Source organism: Juglans microcarpa x Juglans regia, chromosome 7S (assembly GCF_004785595.1).
Source record: "Juglans microcarpa x Juglans regia isolate MS1-56 chromosome 7S, Jm3101_v1.0, whole genome shotgun sequence".
NCBI classification, from domain to species: domain Eukaryota; kingdom Viridiplantae; phylum Streptophyta; class Magnoliopsida; order Fagales; family Juglandaceae; genus Juglans; species Juglans microcarpa x Juglans regia.
The window spans coordinates 15,639,220-15,658,495 of NC_054607.1; the positions used below are offsets into that span (position 1 = coordinate 15,639,220).

The window sequence follows — 19,276 nt, forward strand, 5'->3', positions numbered from 1 at the left end:
TGCTTCCTCCAATTCCTTAGTTTTGTCGTCATTCGATCTGACTCGAGAATAGGATGATGATAGTGAGGATGGTTTTACACAATATCTTAAGCCCCTCAAATATCCAGAATGTGATCCAAGAACTTGAGAAAGGATCTAAGCATCTTTGACAAATGATGCATCATATGGATCCGCAGCAGTTTCTTTAAGAGATATCATCTTGTCCTACAAAAACAAAAACATTAAAGTTAGTATAAGTAACAAAAATATTATGTGACAATGGAATTAAAAAAACTTAAACTTACATAATTTGCCTCTGCTTCTGGACTGGCCCAAACACCATCACGATTTTTATGTATTTTAGCATACAATTGGGTGAAATTATAGTCAGCGAGACTTTCTTTTTTCTACAAAAGGAAAATTTATATTAGAACTTAAATCAGAAAATGTATATTATATATTAATATTTTACGGGCACTAAAATAACTTACCATTTTGTTAGACAAACGATGAAAATATCGAGAACCTGCATGATGATTTATCTTCAAATTTGATCTATTTGCTTTGTTCACAGTACTCCGTTACTAAAAAAAAAAAATTAGTCTATATGTTTAATACATCTGTGATATACTATTAAAAAAAGATAGCAGCGATATTACTTGATAAGCAGGATCTTTAAACATATTACAGACTTTTCCCATTCGTTTGGTGGAATTGCTTGGAATGGATTTTGGCGCACCTCTATTGTAGTACTAAACTTCTTATAATATGCATGACATCGACCTTTCTACCTCTGAAATGCATTTGACATCAGTTCCTCAACCGTTAATCAATCCTCTCTTCGGCCAAAATTAAGCTCAAACTCATCATTTCAAAAATTATAAACAATTAGTATAAATACAAAGTAACTTAAAAGTAACATGTTATATACTTAGTTGCTTGAGATGTAGTTTATTATCAAACAACGATTTTTTATGTGGTCTTTCACATCTTGGAAAACTTTAGACTAAGAGGATGTAGTAATCAGTGCATACGTGCGAATAAGTGTACCAATATAAGAAGCAAACCACGCTGCCGAATCTCCGGAGCCACCGGTATGATAATCAGGAATATCAACTTTGATTTTACCAACTTTCCTTACTTTCTCTATGCAAACACCCCTCGTAGTGCCTCTATCTCGGTGCTTGCTTACAATAGCTATATATATAGTAATTAAAGCATAAATTTTTAATTAAATTAATTTATTTTATAGATATATTACTTAAATTGAGCATAAAATATGATATTTAATTTGATAAAATATCTTGTTCTGGACCTGGTGATGTTAGCTCACTATTCATGACAGGTGAACCATACGGAGAGTTAGTAATGAATGGGGGCACACGTGTTGCTTTGTGTTTGGGAGGCATATCTATTTGAAATTGTAACAAATTATTATTCAAACAAACGTTATCATAACTTTTATATGTTAATATTACTTACAAAAATTCATATTTGAAATTCATTTACTATCCGTTTTGCCGGACCAGTCGTCATCATCCCCACTAGACACTTCAGTTGATTCATCTCTTCCGATATTTCACCCTCAATTACTTCAGGTTGAACATCTTCTCTACGAAATAAGACCATATCATATTAGCTTAGATCAATAAATATATTGATGCCGACTTCATTTTCTTGATATGCTTCTTCATTTGTTGGACTATCAATTTCTTCATGTGGTTCATCTGCCTCTGGAATGTAATCATATACATTTCTTGGTGCAAACTTCTCTACTACCCGCCATGGGTTTCCGTACTCCAGATAATCTAAATAAAAAACTTGATTCGGTTGGCAAGCAAGAACGAAATGATCGTCCTCATACCATGTGCGAGATATATTGACACTCACAAAATAATCATCGTTACGCACCCAACCTAGGATCTGAGACATCCCACCAATTACATTTAAACAACCAGACTATATATCTCCCATATACTTTAACGCTATTATATCTTCCACAATTCCATAGAAGTCAATGTTATCATCTCCATGACTTTCTTAGACTACAACCCCACAATTTTGAGCTTTCCTATGTCGTTCTCTATCAGTTGTGTGAAATCTATATCCACGCACCAAACATCTTGAGTACTGGATGGCCCCCATGGATGAACCACATGCTAGAGTATACAGTTCTGGTGAGATTTCTTCTGAGTTTTCACCATATTTCAATGCGACCTATATCAATAAATATTATTATATAGAAAAAAAAAATAGAATTTAGTTGTATGAAATTCGTATTATAAAATTGGGCTTAACAGTAATACTATATATTCAAACCACGAGGTAAATTCCTCTTCATGCGTCTTTTCTACATCAGTTACACCATTCGAGCAAAGTAGTTGTATATGTTTGCTGTGCATGTGAATGTGAATGTTTAATTTGTATGAAGTTATACTATATTATATACATAAACTTAAAGATAATATTGATTTTGATGATGATCATCACTAACCTCAAGTAATGATCAATCTCTGTGCAGTTATTCAAAACATACTATTGAGCTCTTTTAAACTCTCGCCCACATCGATCCTAGCCCCCTTGTGCGCCTATGGGACGCACGTTCTTGAAAAATACAGAAAATGTTGATGAGACTCTCTTCTCTCGCCCACCTTCATATGAGGGTAAAAGCTTTTTAGAGTGAAAACACGAGTGCAAGTTTATCAATTCTTGAGTGAAACACGTGAGGGAGTGCTTGTGAGGATTCTAACTTTGTTTGCAGATTTTAAAACATGTCTAATAATCAAGAAGAAGACACAACCGAAGAATTTCGACAACCTCCAGTTCCAAACCTCCAAATGCAAGCGATGTTAGGGGAGATGAGGCGTATGTTGAGGGCTGAATTAGAACCTATTCACGAAAGGTTGGACAGGGTAGAAGCGGAAACTCCTAGGGGCCAGCAACATGACATCCACAATAGGCAGCATGGTGGGCGTGGTCCGTGGCGGAATGTTGATGGAGAGGCGGAGTCGGAGGAGTTTGATGAGCAATATTTGAACCGAGGCAGGATTGAGCGTGGGTATAGAAATAGAGAAGCTAGGATGGGTAGGCCTAGGAGGGATAACGATTTAGGAAATATAAAGATTAAAATCCCATCTTTTCAAGGTAAAAATGATCCTGAAGTTTATCTGGAGTGGGAAACTAAAATGGAGATGGTTTTTGATTGTCACAACTACTCAGAGATAAAGAAGGTTAAGTTGGCTGCAATTGAATTTACCGATTATGCCATTGTGTGGTGGGATCAATTACTGATTAATAGGAGGAGGAATAGAGAGCCACCCGTGGACACTTGGGAGGAAATGAAAATGCTTATGAGGAAGCGTTTTGTACCCAGCCACTATTATAGGGGATTGTATCAAAAATTACAGAGGTTAATTCAAGGATCTAAGAGTGTGGATGAGTATTACAAGGAGATGGAGGTAGCTATGATCCGGGCTAATGTAGAAGAGGACTGGGAAGCCACCATGGCTAGGTTTTTGCACGGTTTAAATCGTGAGATTGCGGATATAGTCAAGATGCAGCACTATGTTGAGTTGACGGATATGGTGCATCAAGCCATAAAGGTGGAGGAACAATTCAAACGAAAGGGGTTGGCTAGGAGGGGACTGCCTATGGCTACAACCAGCTCGTGGAAGACAACTCCAAAAAGGGACGAGCAGCAACAAAATCAGCCAAAATTTGAATCCTCTAAGAATGCCAACTTAAAGACCGCCACTACTTCAGGTACAATCGAGACTTCAAGTTCTAACACACGTGATATTAAGTGCTTTAAATGTCAGGGGCGTGGACATATAGCCAGCCAGTGTGTAAACAAGAGAGTGATGGTGATAAATGCCCAAGGAGAGCTTGAGTCAGAAAATGAGGAAGAAGTAGATAATGATGATATGCCATCTATGGAGGATGCTGACAATGAGCAAAATGCTGTGGTTGGAGATTTATTGGTTGCAAGGCGAGTTCTCAATGTGCAGGTAAAGGAGGAAGAAAGTAACCAAAAGGAGAACTTGTTTCATACTCGGTGCTTTGTAAATAACAAAATTTGCAGTGTCATTATCGATGGTGGGAGTTGCACAAATATAGCCAGCACTTATTTGGTGGAGAAATTGGCTTTAACTACCTTGAAACATCCTCAACCTTACCGGCTTCAGTGGTTGAATGAATGTGGGGAAATCAAGGTGACAAGACAAGTGTTGGTGGCATTATCCATTGGCAAATATGAGGATGAGGTGCTTTGTGATGTGGTTCCTATGCACGCATTCCATTTACTGTTGGGAAGACCATGGCAGTATGATCTGAGGGTTATGCATGATGGATTCACAAATAAGTATTCCTTCACTCTTAATAGGCAACCTATTACTCTTGTGCCATTAACTCCAAAACAGGTCAGGGAGGACCAATTAAAGTTACAAAGTTCGAATGAAAAAAAAAAAGGAAAAGGAAAGGAAGGCCGAAACTGAAAAAAAAAAGACTTTCAAAAAAAAGGAGAGAAAAACATTTATCAGAGTGAAAAAGAAAGAGAGAGGATTTTGGCTATAGTGAGACCAAGAGAGGAAAAATTCAATTACATTGCAAAAAAAAGTGAGATCAAGAGAGCATTATTTTCACACCAGCCCCTTATTGTACTCATGTACAAGGAGGCTCTTTTATGTACTAATGATCTCGTCGGTGCTTTGCCGAGCAATATTGTTTCTCTTTTGCAGGAGTTTGAAGATGTCCTTCCTGAAGAGGTACCTTATGGTTTACCTCCAATCCGAGGGATTGAACATCAAATTGATTTCATACCTGGTGCATCAATCCCAAACCGACCTGCTTATAGGAGTAATCCCGAGGAGACCAAGGAACTTCAGAGGCAAGTAAGTGAATTATTGGAGAAGGGGTTTGTCCGTGAAAGTATGAGTCCTTGTGCGGTTCCGGTGCTGCTAGTTCCTAAGAAGGATGGAACATGGAGGATGTGTGTTGACTGCCGAGCCATCAACAACATAACGGTAAAGTATCGTCATCCCATTCCTAGACTAGATGATATGCTGGATGAATTGCATGGTTCTTGTGTCTTTACAAAAATTGATCTTAAGAGTGGATATCATCAGATTAGGATGAAAGAAGGTGACGAATGGAAAACTGCTTTTAAGACTAAATATGGTTTGTATGAGTGGTTAGTGATGCCTTTCGGTTTAACTAATGCTCCGAGCACATTTATGCGTTTGATGAACCATGTTTTGCGAGCATTTTTTGGCAGATTTGTAGTTGTGTATTTTGATGATATCCTGATCTATAGCAAAAATTTGGAAGAACATGTAATGCATTTGAAATCTGTTTTGGAAATTCTAAGGAAAGAAAGGTTGTTTGCTAACCTCAAAAAGTGCACCTTTTGCACGGATAAGCTCGTGTTTCTTGGTTTTGTTGTTAGTAATAGAGGAATTGAGGTGGATGAGGAAAAGGTGAAGGCAATCCAAGAGTGGTCAACGCCTACAACAGTTAGCCAAGTGAGGAGTTTCCACGGCTTAGCTAGCTTCTATAGACGGTTTGTGCGTGATTTTAGTAGCTTAGCCGCCCCTCTTACTGAAGTCATCAAGAAAAATGTGCCGTTTAAGTGGGGAAAAGAACAAGAAAAGGCATTTAGTCTGATCAAAGAAAAGTTAACTAATGCGCCTTTGCTTGTTTTACCTAACTTTGCTAAAACTTTTGAAATTGAGTGTGATGCTTCAGGCATAGGTATTGGAGCTATTTTGATGCAAGAAGGCCGTCCAATTGCTTATTTCAGTGAAAAGTTGAGTGGGGCAGCCCTAAATTACCCTACTTATGATAAGGAGATGTATGCCTTGGTGAGGGCTTTGGAAAATTGGTAACACTATCTATGGCCAAAGGAGTTTGTGATTCACACAGATCATGAGTCTTTGAAGCATTTGAAAGGATAGCAAAGGTTGAACAAACGCCATGCCAAGTGGGTGGAATTCATTGAAACATTTCCGTATGTGATCAGATATAAGCAAGGTAAGGAAAATGTGGTGGCTGATGCATTGTCCCGAAGGTATGCCTTACTTTCCATTTTAGATACAAAAATGCTTGGCTTTGAATGCATTAAGGAATTGTATGCTCAAGATTCTGATTTTGGTGATGTGTTCAATGCATGTGAAAAAAATGGCGTTTCGTAAGTTTTATAGGTATGATGGATTTTTGTTTCGGGAAAATAAACTGTGTTTGCCAATATGTTCTTTGCACGAATTGCTTGTGAGAGAAGCTCATGGTGGTGGTTTGATGGGTCATTTTGGTGTAGCTAAGACTTTAGGAATTTTGCATGAACATTTTTTTTGGCCTCATATGAAACGTGATGTGGAAAGAATTTGTGAGAAGTGTATCACGTGTAAACAGGCTAAGTCTAAGTTGAAACCCCATGGTTTGTACACCCCTTTGCCAATACCTAGTGAACCTTGAACTGATATTTCTATGGATTTTGTTTTAGGTTTACCTAGGACTAAGAGGGGGAGAGATTCAGTTTTTGTGGTGGTAGATAGATTTTCCAAGATGGCACACTTCATTGCATGTCATAAAACTGATGATGCATCACATATAGCTGATTTGTTCTTCAAAGAAATTGTTAGGTTACATGGTATGCCTAAGACCATTGTTTCTGATAGGGATGCAAAGTTTTTGAGTTACTTTTGGAAAACTTTGTGGGGAAAGCTGGGAACTAAGTTGTTGTTTTCTACTACTTGTCATCCACAAACGGATGGCCAAACTGAAGTAGTAAATAGAACTTTGTCGTCTTTGTTGCGTGCTATCATTAAAAAGAACTTGAAAGCATGGGAAGATTGTTTGCCACATGTTGAATTTGCTTACAATAGAAGTATACATTCTGCAACTAAGTTTTCACCATTTGAAATTGTTTATGCTTTAACCCATTGTCACCTTTGGATTTAACTTCTTTACCTTTGAGTGAACGTGTGAACTTAGATGGCAAAAAGAAGGCAGAATTTGTAAAGATGATTCATGAAAAGGCAAGGCTGAACATTGAAAGGAGGACTAAACAATATGTGCATCAAGCCAACAAGGGACGCAAGAAGGTAGTGTTTCAACTAGGAGATTGGGTTTGGTTGCACTTAAGGAAGGACCGTTTTCCAGAGAAGCGGTGTTCAAAACTCCTACCTTGGGGTGACGGGCCATTTCAAGTAGTAGAACGCATCAATGATAATGCCTACAAGCTTGACTTACCAGGTGAGTATGGTGTCAGTGCAAGCTTTAATGTTGCTGATTTGTCTCCTTTTGATGTAGGTGATGATTTGAGGACAAATCCTTCTCAAGAGGGGGAGAATGATGCAAACCAAGAAGCTGGACATGCTGATCATACAAGTGGGAATGGAGCTGAATTTGCACAAGACCCTTTGTCACTTCCTAGTGGTCCAATTACAAGACTTAGAGCCAAACGTTTCAAGGAAGCACTAAATGGGCTAATCTAAGAGAATTGGGCTGATTCTAAAAAGACCAAGATGGGCTAAAATAATATTCAAGACTTAGTCCATGTCATCAAGGCAATTGAAGAGGCTAATTAGCACGTAGAAATATGATGAATGGTCTGTCCATTAAAGGACGTGAATTTGTTAAGTTTCAAGAATATTAAATAGGTGAATGAACTTGGTCTTGCCTGGGTACCTGAAATACATTGAATTTAGTCATTTAGTCATTTCTGGCTGCCTCTAGAAGTCCAAGAGGCCTAAAAATCGTGGGACTTGTTATGTTAATATTTGTGTTGCTTTTAAAGCTGTAGTTATGACTTTTCCTATTCTTGGAGGGTTGTTCCAAGTATATAGAGGGGTTATTTTGAGTTTTAATATCAGATTTGAAATTTCAGAAGCATATTTGTCTTTGTGAGGTCTTGTGTTCCTCTTGGTTCTTCAAAGAACTCTTTGAACTTATCAAGTTAATCTTGTGGCGTTCAAGCTCCAAACTTATCACCTTGATTCTGATTTCTTGGTGTGGCGTTTTCAATCCTTCGTAGTCTTGGTTTTCATCTAGTTGGGTGACTGGTCAAGGCTCAACAAATCTTGTCAATACGATCTTGGGGTTCCAAGCCATCATTGTTATCGGGTTTCATCACAATTGTTGGTGGAGTTCATATCAAAACAAGTGAGACATATCTTGACTGTATTTAATTTTTGGGTTTACCATGAAATGGCATGCTATTAAATATGACTCATATTAGTTTAATAATGAGATTTTTGGATCTATGGGTGGTAGCTAAATTGGGCAGCGATAATTTTAGTTTAAGTAAGTGCACAGTTGGTTGTTTTGCTTAAATGATATGATTTGCTGAGAAGGCTTTTTTATCAAACTAGAATATAGTGCTATAGAGCAAAACATATGGAATATAGATGATGGCTAATTGTATGACAATATAGTTGAAATAATGAGAAATTTACTGCTGCTATATCCTCACAGTGTTATTGTAAAGTGCTTGGATACAGATATGGAACTGAAATGGAATTTCATAGGAGGTGGTACTGGAGATGTTGTTCATGGTCCAGTGAACAGTAAGGTACAAAAACATGAGGAGTCAAATTACATCACAATATGGATTAGCATGGTACCGAATTTTCAGCTTCTATATTACTGACACGCAGTAAATCAATTGGCTCAACATTTGAATATAAACCACAAATAAATTCCACCAGCTAAAACAGGAGAAATAAGCCATGCTTTTTTAGGTGGATGTTTGATGCATTTTTTTAGCCTTTTTTAGGGTGAAGGAGAAATGTAATCATTTTTGTACTTGTTAGCCATTTTTTGTACTTCATGATGCAGGATGCAATGAAACTTGGACTTTGATAACTTATTTTGATTATATTCTATGTTGGTGGTTATGCCCATCATGCATGCTATGGTCTGATTTTATGCCATTCTTGTGTATTGCAACAGGTCAATTCAGAATCTAAGGGCAATGCTTATTTGGTTGTGCTAACCAAGACCCCAAACAACTCCCATTCAAATGGACAAGATTTTCTCTATGCGAGTACGTACATGTACATGTAGATCAGAACGTAGTATTGTTGGCATGTTGAAAATCTAAGTATTTTCTAAATTTGTGGGACTGTTAAACTAAATTATAAACTCATATTTGAAAGAGCCATTTTTGGCTTCCTTCAATGACAAATACTACTTTCAGTTTATATCTAGTGTGTAAAGTCTTCAATTGCACAAGGTTATTTTCCATCATTAATATTACACACACAAAATATGCCATTGCGTGGAATGATAATATATATAGATATATATATGTGAGTACTCTAAATATATATATATATATATATATATATATATATATATATATATATATATACACATGACGTTAATTGATTTGTGTGTAAAAATTGTATGATCATGTGCAAAACTGGATGCAGTCATACAAAACCATGACCAAATTGATCAGACGTATACACAAACCCAATGGATCAGAGATTAAAAAGTGAGAAATAAGGACCAATTAGTTCAAAAAAGTGACAAACCTTGCATCTTTATGGTGCCAAATTGATTTGTAAGATTCCATCCAGCCCTAGCTCTGCTACTAATCAATCACCATAATTGGTTTCCCAAATTTGATGAATGAGGGCGAAATCAGCTACGGCGGAAAAAAAAAATCGCCGTGAAATTAATTTATCAAAATGCCGAAAAAACCCAGGCAATACCCCAACGAGGTTGAATTTGTGATTTCTCAAAATGCCGGAAATGGGTTATTGCATCACATACCACTAATTTTATTCGGCGGTGCAAAAACTGCATCTAACTTCACTGGCAGATCTGAACTCGCCGATACGATTTGGGTTTTTCCGATGAACAAGATAGTCGCAGCTATTACGAGTGATTTTGCGGCGAAGAACATTGTGTCGAGGTCCACATTTGCGACAGCAATTGAGGGTATCTTTCATGGCGTGTAAATCAATGGTAATAGGGGTCAATTATTCGGCGGTGCCATTGCGGTGAAAAACCCATCTAGTGTCACGCCTAATTTCTGGTGTGTAACTTGCGAGGAAAAAATCGTGGCTTTATCGCAATAGCCACACTTTTATTAGTTATTGCGGCGACTTTTGGTCGACGGAAAAAATCTGTTATGTTGTAGTGTGTTTAGATGTTGAGATGAGATTAGATGAGATGAGAGCATTCTTCAATCCAATCGAGGCCTTATTCCTACTATAAAACATTTATTTATCTTCTGCTTGGCCAAAGAAAAATTAAGAGAAAATGAGAGATGCCAAAACAAAAACATATAACGGTGACAAAAGAAAGGTAAACCCTTTGAACCAAGAATAAAAAATAAATAAAAAATAAAAGAGAGAGGAAAGAATCAACATAAAATTTTCCATTGGAGTGAAGAGTTAGGTCAGCATGGCAAGTACTTCATAAGCTCAAAGTACCAAATACAGGAATATCCACTGCACAACAAATGCTGATTTATTTTATTTTTTGCTTCTCTAGGAACCCAACTGAGTAACTATAAGATACTCTGGCAACTTGCACTCAAAATTGTTGATTTTCCCTCATTTTCATAGACATTACAACAATACCATGTCTGCCAACTGCTCAAGCAAAATAACACGTACTTGGCATAGAATCAATTCCAATTATTCTCAATTGGGGAGAAAAGAAAAGAAAACCACTAGTTCCGAAAATTAAAAACAAATTAATATGGCTGGTGGGGTTTGGATAGTGAGATGAGATGAGATGGTTTTAGATGAAAGTTGAAAATTGAATAAAATATTATTAAAATATTTTTTTAATATTATTCTTGTTTTGAGATTTGAAAAAGTTGAATTATTTATTATATTTTATGTGAAAAATTATGAAAATTATAATGATGAGATAAGATGAGTTGAGATAGTTTTGGTATCCAAACCTAGCTAAATGTTTTGCTTCCATAAGAATTTCGGGGGATTTTGATCTTCGTGCAGTACTTTCCAATCCTCTTCAAGAGAACAATTAAGACTGCAAAGCTAATTCCTAATAGTAGAAGTATTTTGCAAATTAAGATGCACATCTTGTGATACTTTGAAGCACAAGAAACTATAGAACACAGAAATTCTAATGCAAAATAAACTAAACACCAACAGAAAGAACAAGAACCTATGTAGAAGAGGATTCCCAGATGTATGGGCAGAAGAGGGTACTACGTAGTCCTGTGCAGAAATGTAGCAGTTCAAAAGTTGAATTTTTAGAGTTATGGAGAAGAATGAACGCCTGTACTTGACAGTGGAGGAAGTAGAATTGGTGGCCTACACCATGAGGAAATTCTGGTTGAGAAGAAACCAACTATTGTTAGAGAAGCAGTTTGATGATCCCAGAAGTGTCCTAAAAGTAGCTAAACAGGCTATAGATGATTTTAATGCAGCTCAACAATACCAACAAAAATGCTTGAACAACAGAGGTATGAACAGCAAAAAGGCTGAATGGAAAAAACCAGTCGAGGGGGGATAAAAAGCAAATTGGGATGCTGCTATGGATTCTCAGGCCAAGAGAGTGGGTATTGGAGTTATTATCAGGGACTCAAAGGGTGATATGTTGGCATGCTTGTGTTCAACTATTGATTATCAAACGAAGTCAATTGTAGCAGAAGCCCTGGCCTTAAGAAGAGCAGTAGTTTTATGTTTAGAGCTGGGACTATCAAAGGTGGTGCTGAAAGGGGATTCTTAGCTTGAGGTGAAGGCATTAAACAATGGTGAAGAAGTGTGGGCAGATTATGGGGTTCTCATAGAGGACACTCAAAGGATCCTTGATGGGAATTTAGATTGTAGTGTTAGGTTTATGTACAGGGAAGCAAACATTTTAGCAAATAAGCTTGCAAAATTAGCTTTTTGCTTTTTCTGAGGAGAGAGTGTGGATAGAAGAAGGCCATTTACAAATTGCTAATTCCATTCTTAGTGAAAAATCTTGTAATGGCTAAGTGTTACTGCTTATTCAATAAAGGAAATATTTTTTGACTTCAAACAGAAAAGAAAAAGAGAATCAGTTCTTCTACGGGCAGGGAAGTTGGCGTAGGAATTGCATAGGGATGTGTTATTATGCCAAGTCAAGTAAAACTAAAGAAAACAAAAAAGATGACAATTGCCCGCGAATTGAACTTGGAAGGCTGAAACTCACAAACACGAACAAAGGTGTTCATCATTCCTTGCCCGTAAAAGACTTGCAATCCATTTCCTTCATTCACGTTTGTCTCAAAAACACTGATTTTTGCAACCCATTTTTGAAACCCATTCAAGTTTGTGTTTCCTAGGACCTGTTCCTCCGCTGGGCTGCGCTGCACTCCTCCGCCACCCACCCCACCGTCATTAGATTTTTCGAATCTACCTCCACCGGTCGTCTACGTCGGCATCATCTCTGGCAACTTTGAACACTTCACCTCCTCCACCAGTCATTGGCATCATCTGTGGTAAGTGGGTTGATTTCCCCCAAATTTTGTTTTCAGGTTGTTATTGCTTTTCTAGGAAGTATCGTATTGAGCCTAGAAAGTTAAAGGAAGGTGAAAAGGGTTGGTGATTTTGTCAATGATGGGTTTATCTATAGTTTAGAATCTAGTGATGGTGGTTGGGTTCAAGCAAACTATGCCCATGTACATTATGGGAATACAATGAAACAGTTCGCTCTCTCTCTCTCTCTCTCTCTCTCTCTCTCTCTATCTCTCTGTATATATATATATATATATCTGTCTTGTCTATCTCCCAATTGGGGTGGGTGCAAGCGTAAAGGTTATACTTGGAGCTTAAGATCTTACAAGCAGATTAAGCCTTTAAGGTGATAAACCACATTTTTTTTTATATAATTAAAAAGAAAAGGTGATAAACAATATTTTAGGAGATTGTTAATTAGCTAAAGTCCAAGTATTGAGACGTAACCCAAAACAGCCCCGTGTAGCTCAATCAAGATTGTGGAGAAAATTTTACGGACTATTTTCCATTAGTTGACTACTATCAACTAGATAAATCAATAAGCAAGTCTTTTGATCAGCAACATCTACCGAACTCAACCTTCTCCCTGGACATGTTTATTTAATTAATTTGAGAGATGTTCATCATCCTAATGGGATGGTTCAAAGCTTATTGCTTGCATCAATCGATTGGAAATAGTTTCCTTACAAGTTTCTACTTTGGGACAGAGAGAAAGAAGTTATAAATTACCAGAGTTGGGGTATTTGGAAAGAACCTCTGACTCCGCTTTCCTTTTTCCCGGGAAGTATCTAGATGAAAGTAAAAATGATGGTAAATTGTAGGCAGGGAAAATTGATAGAGGTCATTGATTATTCCCATATATCAGTAGGCAGTTAGTCACAAAAGGCAATGAAAAAACCGGCAGTTCACCCACCAGCTGAGCAATAACAAAAGCTGCTACAAGTAAAAATCCAGGTCGCTCACAAAAAGACCAAGTTCAGGATCGTGTCACAAATATAAGAACCTAACTAATACTACTGACTTGCAGGTACACTGCTGAGGCAAGCTTTCTAAAGTCATCTACATCCTTCTACTGAAGGCTTGAAACCCCAAATGTACGTTTTGTATTGCATAATAAGAATCAATTTGAGCAAAAGAAAAAGATAGAAAGTCTTACAGGAAAGAAGAACAAATTTGGTGTTCATTTGACTAAAAGGTAGTGTCTTATAGGAAAGAAGTTCGTCTTGTATGCTGCCCAAAAGAAGATGACTGTCATCATAGCCAAATTTCTGAGCACTTTGGAGCATCAAATATTAAGCTAGCAATCCCTTCTTTCAGATCTGCTGGGCATTGCTAGACTAATTGGACCCAAAGAATTACATGTATTCAAGCCTAACAAAGTAATAAATATTTATCAATTCTTTCACCTTTGCTTTGCAATTATAGTAGGTCTGGCCATAACTAATTCACAGAAGAGTTCAATGAACTCATTTGTAGCAAGAACATTCCCATCAAAGACTAAGATCAGAAGCACGAGGTGGCACATGCATTTGTTGCACAAAATGGTATAGAGATGCAGTTGTCGAAGTTAAATAAATCAAAATCACATTTACTATAATATGTGAAAGGGCTGCAAAGCTAAGAGATAGATCAATCAGGAAAATTAGCAAGAAATGTAGGCAAGCATGCTAGCAGCTTTTAGATCAACTCATGTCTACATTCATGCTGCTCTCATCTAGTTTAAACATTTCTAAATGGAATTAAAGCAAATATTTAAGATTTCTTTTGATTCCATATGAAAGTTAGGTGGCAATTAATTACATACCAATTCTGAGTTTTAAATTCATGATGCTCTACAAAATTCATTTCCCACTGTATATATATACACATGAATAGCCTTTCATAATGTTATTGTTTTGAATTTGCTTCTTCAATTCAATTAGTGTGTAGGTTAATTTGGGGCCCTTCAATAACATGATTTTTTCTTTTTTCAGACTTGAGTAATTGGAAATGAGCTTTAATAAATATGAAAGGTGTATCCCAAGAACACAGAAAACAATAACATAAAATTTTAAAAACAGAGCATAAGAATAGCAAATCGACAAATAGCTAATTTGTTGGATCGGTAAAAGTAAGCGCAAGGGGTAACCGAGTATACATGATGTGTACAAGAGAAAGCAACCATACAAAGACTAAAGATTAAAAAAAAAAAAAAGAGAGAGAGAGAGAGAGAGAGAATTACCAACTATCCAAAAAGTCAAAAAGCCCAAAGAAAACTAGCAAACTTTAGAGTTGGTGAGCAAGAAATGTCAAAGAACCATCTAATTCCCAATCTTTGTCAATGTTCCTATATGTTTCCCAATCTTTGTCAATGTTCCTATATGTTTCACTGAACATTCAAAATGTTCCAATCATTTTCAAGAACTTGTTTGGGTTGGGCCTGCAGGTTGGTGATGGCATTGATCGTCAACCATGATTTAGGCATGCAACCACCACTATCATACCCTCAACACATCAATCCCTCCCTGCATTGCTTATAAGTTGTGCCAATACAGCATAAATATAAGAGATACAGTTTTTGAACAATTAATCCGTGGAATTAGCATTCTAGGATGTAAACAGTGAAAGCTCCATCATAGCACAGTTCCAAATTAAATCCCCAACTGATAAAAGGTTGCGACACGGAGGATGGAGGGAGATGGCTCTCGGGCTCTAAACCCATCTTGGGTCTTGGCTACACTTCGGAGATTCTCTGACAGTGAGAATGAAGAAGAACTGACGGAGAAGAGTGAGATGGATTTGAAGTTTGAATGGAGGAGGGAGATGGACAGATATGGCAAAATTGGATCCCCTTGGCGCACTTTAAAGAAACCTTTAGGGATTCCATTAAGCACAATAGAATACCACGTTGACGATATACATTGTCATATAATCCAGGAAAAGAATCAAAAAAGCCAAAGGCCTTCAACACATTCAGTAAGAAATCCAAAGACACACTATCATAGGCTTTTGCCATGTCAATTTTCAACACAATATTCCCTTCGTGACAAGGCTTGTGGATTCCATGAATTAATTCTTGAGTCAAGCTAATATTTTCATATATGCTTCAACCAGTAATGAAAGCACCTTGCTCCGGAGATATAATCTTATGGAGAATAGGTGAAAGACGATTCACCAAAATTTTTGAGCAAATCTTATAGAAGACGGAGCATAAACTAATCAGCCTAAATTTCTCAAAGCTTGTAGGATTGCTTACTATAGGAATAAGCACCAAAAATGTTGCGTTATAAAACCGTGGTAATGGAGTTCCATTAAAAAATTCAATAGCTGCCTCAATAACATTCAAACCCACGATATGCCAACATGACTTATAGAATCCTGTGCCAAACCCATCGGAATGGACTCCAGAGCTTCAAAAATTTTCTGGGCTGAAGGAAGGCTACACAGCCCCTCGTTCTCAAGTTCTGAGACAATTGGTTGCACCAACCTAGAAAAATCAGGCAATGCACGACAACTGCCATTTTCAGAAAGGAAAGATTGAAAATATTGGACAGCTCCATTATGTATATCCTCGGGAGTAGAAAGAGCATAACCATCTTATAAAGACATCGATGGAATCTCTTGATTTTTCCTTCTAGAAATAGCACGAAAAAATTCTGAAGTTTTCCCCTTTAGTAATCCATTACTGCTTAGCCAATTGGGACAAACGCACTTGCTCTCCTCTCATTCCACATTGATAACTCTACCTTGGATGCGATAAGGTCATCCTCAATCTCCACCGAGTAATTTTTCTGTAATGACACTCAGTTGTACCAAACGTCTGCTTGTTCCAATCTCTTAACACAAATTTTAATCTCTTGAGTTTAATCATAAGCTTCACCAGGCCGCCAACCTCCTAAACCAGGTCCGCTTGCCAGGATCTCATAACACATTCAAAGAACAGCTCATGCGATACCCACATTTGTTGAAATTTAAAGGCTGGGAAGCCATACCGAATATTATCCCGCTCCAACTTTATAACCATGGAAGAATGATCAGAAGAAGATTTGGCTAAGTCAATCACTCTTGCCTCAAAGAACTCATTTAAAAAATTAATGTTCATCAAGACCCGATCCAACCTCGCCCATTGTCTAGACATACCATAGCAACCGTTACACCAAGATAACAAATTTCCAGAGAAAGGCGTCTCCACAAGTCCATTAGCTTATATCCACTCATTGAACTCTTCCATAGCCAGAGCTAAACGTAGATGACCCCCCTTCTCTCTTGGTCCACTTGAATAATGTTGAAGTCACCAGCCACAATCCAAGGCAACTAGGAATACCTTGAATTAGCTAGTGAATCCCATAACCTACGTCTTCCCATGTAAGAACATTTCGCATACACAATTGTCATTAAAAATTCTTGCAGATTATAATTAATCTTAACGGAAACAAATTAATCGTCCATACACAATACCGAGAGGTTGACAGCTTGATTCCAAAAAAATCCAAAGCTTACCACCTGCAACATCGTTAGATAGACAATTCTCAAATCCCAGTTTATCCTTCCATAAAACCAAGCGTGACTCCTGCAACATTGGCTCAGCAATTGCAACAACTTTGGGCTTGTACTTCTTTATTAAAAACTTTATTCTCCTTCTTGAGGTCCCTAAACCTCTAGCATTCCAATACGTAAACGGCATGATCAAATATTCAGTTTAGAGGGCTTATGAACCACCCTCTTAGAGCTTCTCTCCTTCATTGCTTTCACTTATCATCAATTTCTTTCACAATGTCCGAATCCGAAACCACCACTTTATTTTTCGCCAAATGCTCCATTTCACCATTAGTTTCGTTCTCTGAGCAAGTCTCAACCTCTACAATCTGCTCTACACCTCTCCTACCGGGAGATCAGTCCCACCTGTTTCATCCTCAACACAGTCAGACTGTACTGCCCCAATAACTCCTGGACTATGGAACATGAACATACTTCCCTCAAATTGTTGTGGTGTGATCTCCCCGTTTTCCAGATAAGTTACGTTAGTCGAGGCCTCCTCCACTGAGTCTTCCATACCCTACCTTCCAATCTGTACCTCTATTTCCTGTCTCAAACCTCTGGAAGAAGCCACTGGCTCCAAATTCATCACAAACGACTATGTGGCAATAGGTTCTGTGATAGTAGGATCTGTCTGCACGTCAGTAGCATTACCTGTCAGAGCATGTTCATTGACGGCCAGAGTATACCTCAGCATCTTGATGGCCCAAATTCCCTTGTTTACTTGATTCTCCTAACTGCAAAACAAATGAAATTTCTTTGTTGGGCTTCTGTATCCATATTCCAGTGATTCCCCCATCTTTCTTCCCCTGTTTAACACCTTCATTTTTTTGCTTCAATTTCCATTTACACATTAGTTCATTATGACCCTACACTTTACAATGCAAAAATATATGCATGGAGAGCCTCAAATTCCACTTCTTGATAAAAGCTTAGCAGATGATGAAGGGTACCAATCCATACAAGGCGGATCTTTCGATACATCAATCTCCACACAAACACGGGCCCCATCCGTCCTAGTCGCGCATCTAGTAGAATTATCTCTCTTAAGAAACCTCCCAATCGGCAGCGTAATATTTCTCAGGAGATCCTCATGATAAAAATCTAGTGGCAAACTCGGTAAGTTTAACCACACAAGTACTCTAATAGGTTCTTGTTCCTCATGATAATCAATAGACCAGTGAAAAGGCCTATAAGAAACGCCATCAATTTCACAAATTTCCCTAATAGATGCCTTCACAAAATATTCCTTAGTTGTCATACGCACAAAGAAATTTCTAGGTTTCCGCATAGAAGAGACAATCGATTGCTTACGCAGACCTCATCTTGCATGAATAAACGACCGGATTGCATCCAATGAAGGCCTTTGCCGAAGAAATTTCAACACCAATGAGAACTGGAATGGCAAAGCAGATCAATCTATTTCTTCCTTAGAGAAAACAATGCAGACTTCTCCCTCCACCATCTGTGGCGCCAGAAGAGGGACCTTCACCTCAGGGAGAGGTTGTGGAGGATCAAATACCATATCCACAAACGATCGTTGGCGAGGACCTGACGCCGACGCTGAAAATGTGAGGCCAAGCGTGGTGGCCATGAAACCCTAATAAAAAATATTTGACTCAAGATTCCATCAGCTAAGTCTTGGAGGGTCACGTACTTAGTATGACAAATCTGGCAGAATTAACCGACAAAATTAGCAGCAAATTTAGTAATGGCTAACTCCATTTTATCAATTAGAATGTGCAGAGGAAATGGCATGATTATCCGATCTCCTTGGAAGACGAACACACTCTGTATATATATTAAGAATAATGTTACTATGCTTCTTCAATTTGTTCATTTATTTTGACTACTAGTAATGCATTTAATTTTGTTTTCGAAAGTGACTATTAGTGTATTGGTAATTTTTTTAAAAAAATTTTTAAACATGTTTAAAAGATGTTTGAAATAAAAAGTAAAAAAAAAAAAAAAAAAAAAAAGCAATTTGCACTAGGGGCACACCAAGTGGGCAAATTGAGGAGGTATAGTAACACTATTCATATATTAATATTATGTAAGATTGATAAACGTGTATGATAATAATTATTTAAGAAAATTAAAAAAATACTTAGAAAGAAAAAACACACAAATGAATTTGTGTTAACTTTAAGGCTCGGTTTGGATATAGAAATACCCTCAATCCATCTCATCTCATCCTTATAATTTTTCTAAGCTCTCATATAATATATAATAAACAATTCAACTTTTTCAAATTTTATAATAATAATAATAATAATAAATAATATTTTATTCAACTCATATAAAACTATCTCATCTCA

General features: G+C 37.3%; 1 pseudogene; it reads left to right on the forward strand.

The window, feature by feature from the left end:
• The first annotated feature begins 2,688 nt into the window (after positions 1-2,688).
• Positions 2,689-7,469, forward strand: LOC121241060 (annotated as a pseudogene).
• The last annotated feature ends 11,807 nt before the right edge of the window (positions 7,470-19,276 follow it).